Source organism: Pteropus vampyrus, unplaced genomic scaffold (genome assembly GCF_000151845.1).
Source record: "Pteropus vampyrus isolate Shadow unplaced genomic scaffold, Pvam_2.0 Scaffold27, whole genome shotgun sequence".
Lineage (NCBI taxonomy): Eukaryota > Metazoa > Chordata > Mammalia > Chiroptera > Pteropodidae > Pteropus > Pteropus vampyrus.
The window spans coordinates 4,498,412-4,508,860 of NW_011888808.1; positions in this window are offsets into that span (position 1 = coordinate 4,498,412).

Genomic DNA, 10,449 nt, shown 5'->3' on the forward strand with positions numbered 1-10,449 from the left:
TGGAGGCATTTGAGATGGAGGACAAGCAATGCTCTAACAGGCAAGTCTTGCAGCAGACCTCCAACAATATTTTCCGGTTGCTACTAAGCTTGGAAACACATTGCTGAATCAGACGTAGAGTTGCAGGATTCTCTTCAGAAGTCCACAACCAACCAGGAGCACTTATAGAAAACTGAGTAACTAAGTAGGTGGAGCTTCTACAGCAGATGTGCAAGTCACATGCAGTTTTACCAGCAATTAGATGTCCTAGCAAGATAACTGGAAGAAGAAACCAATCCAAAGCTAGCTGGCTGACAGCAATTCTCATAGCACAATGTCTTAGTCTGTCTCAAACAATTCAATTTCTACAAATTGACACCAATAATCTCCGGGGCCAGCTGGAGGAGCTGAAGGCATTTGGCACAAAACGAGAAACCAAAGGAAACATTGCCAGTATAAATTGGTGCATAGTTTTTCATATACACATCACATATCTGTGGGCAAATAAATATTGTCCCAGTCTTCTCTTTCCTCATAGAGGAAGGGAGAATATCTCTGTAAATGAGATAATCTGCAGCCATCATCTTGAGTCTGTTGAAGAGGCTTTAATGAAAGACTTGGAAGAAATCTGTAACTAGAAAAAAAAAGTTTTTGATGTCAAAATTTGTTTGGTCGATGATATGACTGAGGTCCAGGAGAGACCTTATTTTGTTCTCTGAAAGAGAAATTATACCAGGATTTCTCTTATGTTCACAGCACCACACACTGAATAGGCTTGTATCACAAAGATACATGTTGTCCAAGAACGATTATGACAACAGCAAATTCCTGGACTTCAGGTATTATTCTCATGTTATTAGATAAGACCACAGAAAAGAATACTAATATGCTACATAGTGGTGTTAAATTTCCCTGTATGTTTCTAGGCAGGCAAGCTGTTTGGCAATTTTTTCTTGTTTCACTATAAATTACCTTATGTTGTGAGAAGCCACTAAACACAGTGTTTTTACTCCTTGTTCATTTAGTGTTTATGACAAACAATGACTATCCTTCTCATTCTCACCCTCAACAGGCTGACTTTCTAGACCCAGGTGAAAACAAGCAATTGATTAATTAATACTTTCATCAATATAAACTACAGTTAACTTTTGCTCAAGGACCAAGATGAGAATCTGTTCACTGTGCCATATCCTGTCTTGAGGTCGCAACTAGTTCCATATTTATTTACAGTAACCATTCTATTAAAGCCCCTTTATGTATGGGTGCTTCTTTCAGTAAGTTTCCTTCAGTTGTAAGAACAAGTAAATATCTTAGGAAAAGAACGGTCGATATAAAGAACAGAACTTGTTCTGAGAATGAAAAGTCATTTGAGATCTTAATCAACTCTAAGAACTACCTGACATTTTTTTCTCACTTAGCATCCCTGTTTCTCTAGACAAGTTTACTATCTCATTCATGTATTTCCAATGGGCAATTCATTTTCTTTTCCAACTACAGAGGGAGTTAATTTTATTAGCTGAACTAATTGCCATCATCCCTCTTAGATGGACCAATTTATTGCAGACCACCTTGTGATTTTTCTGGGCCCCATTGTTCATTCATACATCTTTATTCAGTCAACTCTATGATATTCCTTGAGACTCCAGCCTATGAGAAGAGGAATTTTTGTCAGAGAAGGACTTTAGGTTCATAAACTTAACCTGTGATGGGTTCATTACACTAGGGAAGCAAAGAGGCATCCTGCGTGCAATGGAAGCTAAAGAGTTTTTTGTTTTTTGTTTTTTTTTGTAACACAAAAAAATATTCACAGCTGAATGATTTTTTTTAAAGCAAGATTCACCAGCCCAGATGTAGTTGTGAAATCAACATATATTTGTATCAATACATTTAAGAGAAGTTCTCATACACAAGAGATAATGCTGATAACATTCTTCACAAACTTAATTATTATATCATTTCTCCATTAGGAAAGTCAAGTACTTGTTTTGCATTCTAACAGCATAGCTGGTGCCCTGATAATTGCATTTTGATTGCTTCCCATACAATATTCCACATAGACTTCAATAAATACATGTTGGTTCCATCCAGCTTCAGAATTTGAAAAAGGATCTAGGTGAGGTCATAAACCATTATCGAAAATCTCGATATTTTCTAATGAATTGCACATTTTACAGCACACTTTTTCATGTGTTATACTCCTTGTTTATCAAAGTAGTCATGTGAGGGATAGTTTAAGTTAGACCAGAAACATTTAAATAACTTTACCATTTAGAATGAGGTTTCTCATGAGAATTAGACAACAAAGTGATAGAGGATTAATAAAAACACATCTTGAAAATTGTCTTTCATGTAGAGAAATAAGATAGGATCTCCAGGACTGTTAAGACAGTTCTGCTCCATAGAGTCTGGAGGGACTGATGTGTCCCCAAGTTTCTGCTTTTTCTAGGTGGTCTTTGTTATATAATTCAAGATGAAGCTGCAGCCACATATAACTTCCTGTCTTAGCATAAAAAAGAGTGTAAGATACATACATTAGTTATCCCTTTAAAACATTCCTGAAAGCTGTCATATGATACTGCATTTTACATCTGTTGGATAGAAATGGGACACTTGGGAATGCTTTGCTTCAAGGGAGTTTGAGAAATGTTATGTATATTTTAGGTGACCTTATGATAATCTAAATCTTCAGGTTTCTATAAATTTAAGAAGAAAGGATATATAGAATCCTGAGGGATAACTATTACACCACACAAGCGTCAAGGTTATATGAATAGTTACTAATACCACTTACTATAGGAATAAAAGTATAAATAAAGATAATATTAATTTTAAAATCTTTTAATTGGGTACAACTATATTTCAGAAACTGTGAAAGGTGCAGAAATTGTGTGAGGCTTACCAGGCTTATGTTGTTTTTGAACTTGGAAATAATTTTTCATGGAGAATTATATAGGATGGGCCTCTTTAAAGAAGGCGATCCATATTCATATGAAAACCCCAGAAAAATAATAGTCTCTACTTTGGACATTATATGATGATGCTGAACCCAAATCAAAGGCCGAATCAGCCTTCTAGCAGCTATATTGAAATTAATGGGGCAATAATTAAAATTTGGAAATGGTGCTCTAATCATATGACTGCATTCTTCATAGCAACACATTCTACAGATTATTCTAATTTTAGTAATTTACAGAGTAAATATTCTAATCCTGTTAATCATGCTTTCCTTTTTTTTAATACTCCTCCAAGAACAACATATTTTGCAGGGCAGTGCATTTTCTGAGACTACTGGGAAAGATGGTATTTGTGTGTTCTCAACAGGGTACAAAAATGTGGACAAAACAATTATCTATTTTTCCCACTTGTTTCATTTTTTTTTTCAGTTTAATTCCAAGATGAATACTAACCATAAGTAGTTTATCTTCGTTTATTCAGTGACCTATCTAAAATTAAATTTATCCTCATTATAGTTATTGTTTCATTAACAGGAAAAATAAATCTCACCTATGTGTCTATGTGTAAAGGATAGAATATCTCTGATGTAAATAAGGGCCCATGTCATAGGAGGAGGAAGAGTCGGTTGGGGGTTCTTACCCAAGCAGATTTGAACGATGCCTCCGTAGTCTTCCGAGGATGCATTCAGCCTGGCATGGATACTAATGGTATTGATAAAAAAAAGCTTATACTCAGGAGTGACTTTCTCTCTTTTTATGTTCATGTTTTGACTTAACTGGGAAAAATAGCCCATTGTAGTTGTAATGTTTTCTGGCCATACTGCAGAGATGAATGGATTTTGAATCACTTAGGGTGTCCTTTGGTCAAGAGCATTGGAGAAATTAGAGCTCAAAGGGTGAAACAGGACAGTCAAAAGAACAACCAAGCGATGGCAGAGGAGAATGTTGGAGACACACTGATGTTCAGAGATGGCTTTGCTTTGTTTACGTTTTGTATGTTGGTTTGTGTCTTAGTTTAGAAGGCGGTGATATTTGCAGGGATGTTGTTCTGTGTGCATGCTTGGGGGAGTTGGCTTTAAGGAGATAAACACGTCTACAAGTTTCAAATAGAAATTTTATGAATTAACGAAAATCCCAAGTGTCTGCTTTGTTTTGAATGCTTCGTTATAATAGCTGTAGTAAAGGGTAAAGGTCAAGGAGCCAGATTTACTGGCATTTGCAATTTGTTCAGTTTTATCTGTTCAGTTTCAGAAAAGATATTTTAAGAAGCAAAAAAGGATTTATTTGTTAATGCTAAATAGATTAAAAGGCACATTTAAAAGAAAAATTATGCTTGGGCTTCTCTCTAAATGTCATTTTCTTACCTGAAAAGTGTATAAAACTATTATTTAGGTAAAAATTCCATAGCCAAAGTGTTTCTCATAGTTCAACTGAAAGTAAATATATACTATACCTTAATTATTCTTACCTTAATTAAAAAGGAATTATCTTTATTTATTTCAGTCTCTGTTGATATCTTTCATATATCCATATATATATATATTGCTGAAGTTATTAAGGGCTTTATGGAGGGATAAAATTTTTCTGTTGTTGAAAAAAAACTAGGGCCCTCAAATCTTTGATTCTTTCCAACTAGAAACACCAAATCACCACTTTAACTAATTAATCAACTAGAACATTATGTATTCTAAGTATACATATGCATATGTTATAAATAATAAACTAGTAGTAAAATTAGATGTATTTATATGTTTTATATATACCTTATTTTTCTTGTTTTGTAACATTTCTTAGTTTTATAACATTTCCTAGTTTTATAACAGGCATGGGTATATCTTTGAAATTTATCTTAGATGAAAACATTTAAAAAATACATTGTGAAAGGTTGTCCACATAAATCCTGACAGCATTAAAGCAATTTACTTCAATAAAAGCTTGTTTCTTTAGTAAAAATTAATGTTTTTGGAAAAAACCAAGAATCAAATTTAAGAAAGAAAAACAAAAAAAAAGGGTCTTTTTTACCAATTCTTATTTGGCTTGGGGTAGCATGTATTCTAAAACACTTTAAATAACTGGAGTAATAAACATATAGCTCTTGTGAAATTTTTGTGTTTATAAATCTAATCCTTTGACAACTGATCAACGGCCTTGGTTATAATAGTTTGAGAGTAAATGTAATATATGTCTCACATTCACTTTAATGCTCCAAGAAGTGACATTCCTTGTATTTAGTAGATGATCGATACCTTCTAAGTATCTGAATTGTTCTAAAAATCTTCACACAAAATAAATGCATTAGTTTATTGACTAACATAGAAAGTAATAAAAATAATTGAAATTTAATATCATATAAGTTAATCATACAGTATTTATCTTTTTGTGACTGTTCTTTTTTTTTTTTTTCCACTTAGCATAATGTCCTCAAGGTTCATTCCTGTGGTAACATGTGACAGAATTCTCTTCTTTCTTTAAGGTTGAATAATTTCATTATACTTATGACTCATTCATCTATGAATATTTAGGCTGCTTTCACCTCTTAGCTATTGTGAATAATTCTGTAATGTATCTAAAATAGTCAAACTTATAGACATAGAAAGTAGAATTGTGGTTTCCAGGGGCTGAGGGGTGAGGAAAAGGGGAATTATAGTCCGTGAGTACAGAATCTTGTTTTTGCAAGAAGAAAAATTTCAAGAGGTCTGTGGCACAGTGTGAATATAATAGTTAACACTACCAAACCGTACACTTAAAAAATGGTTAAACTGGTAAATTTTGTTATGTAGGTTTTATCATTAGATTAAAGTATATTAAAAAATAATGTCTCATACAGATGTTTAAAAAATCAAAAATTTAGAGAGCATTCTTAAGCATAGCTGAGATTAAGATTAATGCTACCATCTGTCACAATCTAATTTCAAACACAGTGATCTGTCCCTCAGTGGTGTGGAATGGGAGAGCAGCCTGACAGTGGAGCAGTATTGAGGGAGGAGTGGGTAAAATAATGCTCTGCAGTTTTCATGTTTTAAGTGAAAGGAGTAATGTAATGTCATCTTAATAAAAAACTGATCTTCATTTGGTGTATTGTTCTGTAACTATTCATTCAGTTGGAGTCTTATATTGAGCTCAAAGTAATAGAAACAAATAAGCAAAAAGGAATCACAAGAGGACATATATCTTATTTTAAAAAGATTTTTCTTTTTCACAATTTAAACTCAGTCCCTTATCTAGAACACTATCTACAGTAATAATGGTCTCACTAGATTTGAGTTTTTGAGGACATGTTCTGAAGAATATTTTTAAAATGTACTGATTTATTAATTTATTATTAATTATGTTAGAACAATTTGTAATCTTTTTGTAGTGTTCACACATGTTAAATTAATGTCAAATAATATAGCAAAGTCTACTATCATCCTGAGACTAGAGTAAATAATCATCTGTTATTTACTCATTTGTGGGGGAAAAAAAATACATAAGAAATCACATGTGTATACTGAAAATATAAGTGGATAAACAGAATAATATGGTAAGTTATGGTAATATTATAGGTTGTTACTGAATATCTCCATATTAAGCATTAGATGCAGCATAGTGAAAAATTAGGCACTTACACAAGCTTTATTAATAGTGGCAAGACAATCATATATTTACACTAATTTTCAAATATTTTCAACACTGAACACTGTTAAAAATATAAAACGTGTTGATTAAAAGCCACTTTATGAAATATAATGTAAGTATTTACATCTAAGGCCAGTAAGTGAAAAGACTTGGATGGCATCATTTTATTCCTGATAACAAGGGATGGAAGGAGTAACGGGGAACGTTATTAAATCTTTTAATAATCAGTTTCCTGGCATGGACTATAAGGCCCACCTGGCTAGAAATCTGAATAACATTTAGCAAGGGTCTGTTTACAGAGGTCTGGCCGGCTTCAAGGGAAGTGAGAATATTGAAATATCTAGGGCCTATCAAAAATGGGAAGCATTTCATACCATCCTGAGGCCTTCAAAGGCAAGGGAGAAATGAGAGAAAAATATTTTGGTAGTTCTCACATATGGTCTCTGATCTGTAACTCCCCTTACCTGAGCCCTCCAAATTAGCCAGAGGGCATATGGGCCGATGCTCTTAGAAGGAGTTAAAATGCTATTCTTCACAGAGCAAGGCACAGAAAAGTGAAATATATTTAAGAAAAAGCAAATGGAGATTAGTAGTCAATACAATACAATTATTATGTTCTTCTAGATTATAAAGACATAATGTTACATAATGACACTTTTCATCAATACAGCTCATTGACAGAGAGACTATCTAATTAGGACAAAATTTAGGACAAAAGTTAAAAAAAATGGATTTTGTGTTTTTAAATTCACTAAGCTATTAATCAGAAAAAGTTCAGCATGTTGCATTTCCATTACTATAGGAAATACGATATGCAGATTAAAGGTTTCAAGAGGCCAAAATATAAATGATTCATATTGTAGGTGTTAAATATAAATAGTTAACCTGCAAGGTCAAATTATTTCCCCTATGGCACTGGAGTGGTCAATAAAATACCTGAGAATGGTTTTAGATTCAAATATTGGATATGTAAGAAGAGAATGGCTGTGAGTTTCTGATTCTGAATTATGGCAAGAAGAGTAAAATGTAGAATTGAAAATAAAATATCCTTAAATTACCTCCAAATTTCATATTATAAAATTTACATGCCTATGGGAGAATTTTCTTAAAGATAACTATAGAATATTTGATTTTAAAAATTATATCCCAATTAAATCTCCAAATTAAAAGTTACCACAGTTATAAAGAATATGAGATGAGAAATAAAACAATTGTTGAAAGCTGATAATGTTTTTTCTATTTTCCAGTACCTACTACTAACAACACATTTTCCTAAACACTTGCTTTTATCCGATTGATACAATTATATCAAAATATACTGATGCTTAGTTAATAAAATAATTATCAGATTTATACATTGTGTTACTGTCCCATATCATTCTACACAATTCAAGTTTCAATAACTTTAGTGATTTGCTATATATAAATAAAATCTGTTATCACCAAGATCAGGAAAAAGAAAACCTAAAAACAGAGTTAACACAAATAATTACATAAGATACTAAAATTGAAAATAGCATTGCAAGATGAAATGACAATTCATGTTAAAGTCCAACCACTTTCTGACTCTAAAAGCAATTGTTAATGTCTGTACAACTGATTGGAAAGACATCAATATTTGTGGACTATTATTAAAGGCATTGAAGTGATAAGAAACTAAATGACACTCTTCATCTCTGTCATCTGTAAAATCTAAGGTTGCTTCAATTTAAAATATGTCATCCAGGGAAAAAACGTAGATCCAATCTTTCTATTCATTTTCTTGGCATTGTTGTCATTACAAGTTTTAATATTTTATATGTTCAGTTCAATTTTTCTTGAAGTATAAATATTATTTAATTATTTGCAGAAAAAAAATGCACAAGTAATTTTAAATGTACCCTGCACACCCCCCTCACTGTCATGGGGAAAATGTAAGCTAAATTATTAAAATAAAAAGTACTGAAATATATAGTAGCACTTTTTAAGAAGTAGGAGTACAGTATTTCTAACTTGATAGAAGCAGAAAAAGGTCAAAAAACATTCATTAAGATAGAAAACAACACCAAAAATTTAAAAAAGACAAAATTAAGAATTAGCAAATATTAACCATTGTAAACAAACAAACAAAAGCATGGAAAAAGTATCCACAATATCAGTGATCACAATAAATATAAACGTACATATTTTGCCCATTAAAATAGTAGATTATTTGATATGTAAATACATCTATACGCTGTTTACCAGGGACATATTTATTTATAAAAAAGAGAAAAGAGTTATTCAAGAAAGGTAAAGCACATTTTGAGAAAAAATTTAAATTCTAATTTAACCCCCAAACTTTTTGCATATATAAAATGCTTAGAGCTACTTGAAGACAGAGAAAAGAGAGAAAGAGAGAGAGAATTTTTTAATTCTGAGTTCAAGAAAATTCTTTAAAACTGGCCCATGAGATTTGTCTAGTAACTTTTCTCTTGGGCCTGTATAGAATTTGGTCAAAAACATTTAATTTTCTCTTGTTTGAAAAAAGCTACCTGCAAAAATTACTATTCTTATTAACAATGTTTTGTTCCCAGACCTGAAAAATTACAATGGCATATCGATATAAACAAACAAAAGCTATATTTGCCTGGATAAAGAATTATGTCTCCCATCATCTCCTTTTAGAGTCCTTTCTATTTGTTTTGAGTAGATGGAAATTATTGAAATAAAGCCATTTCTATACAGACCCATTGCCAAGGTACACCAATTTTTTCTAATTTCATGATAAAATAAAAATATTAAGCACAAAAGGTTAGGGTAGCAAAATTAATATTAGAAAAACATAAGCTAAGGGTTTAAAAACTTAGATAAAAATATATAGTTACAGTTGATTCTTATTATTCATGGTAAAAATGTTATAAAAAATTTCCACAAATACTGAATAAGGGATTGTGCAGGCGGAATCAAGGTCCTTCATCAGTAAAAAATAAGTTAATCAAAAGGAATGTCAGCCAGAGCAGCCGGAGCTTGCATAACCGGTTGAGCCTTTTAAAAAGGAGAGACTGGAAAAAAAGAGACAATCTCCTGCTGTCCTTGAAACATAAGTTACCACGAGTTCTATAGCTGCAAAGAACTGAATTCTGCCAACCAAGTGAGCTGAGACCCAAGCCCAGCTAACATCTTGAATGCAGTCCCGTGAGATCCTGAGCAGAGGATCATGAAAATTGTGCGATCACATATATTGCTTTCAGATGTTAAGTTTGTAGTAATTTGTATACAGCACCACAAAAGCAATGCACCCACTTTTTATAAACAGAAATATTAATGTTATTCAGCGAAGAAATCTCTCTGGAACGTGATACAGTTTGCTTTTAACTGGTAATCTGGTTATGTGACCTTAAGCAAGAGATTTGATTTCACTAGGCCTAAAGGGGAGATTTTACATTAAAAGTATCCAAATCACTTAATGTTTGAAAGATTTATCCTGTACTCTAAGAGTCGAGAGAGAGAGAGAGAGAGAGAGAGAGAGAGAGAGAGAGAGAATCATTTTCATGTCTAAAAGAGTCAGGTACTTTCCAAGTATTGATTATTAGATTAATTAATTAATGTATTGGAACACTAATCATTTGATTAGTGAAGATGGTAGTAAATTCATTTAATTACTCTGTGCTTTAGCAAATATTTCTTGAATATTTACACACAAGCCAGATGATAAAGATATACTCATAAATAAGCAATCACTCCTATTTTTATTGTGCTTATTACAATGGATAACACTTTGGATGAGCACTAAGCTAAAATGCAGAGACCAGAGAAGAATTTCTCAATTAAACGGGAGCTAAACTGAGATTAAAGAAAGTTTACAAAATCAAAACGGGGCACTAGAGAGAATGAGAGATGTTTCAGGTCAAGAAAATATGATATGCCAACATCTGAA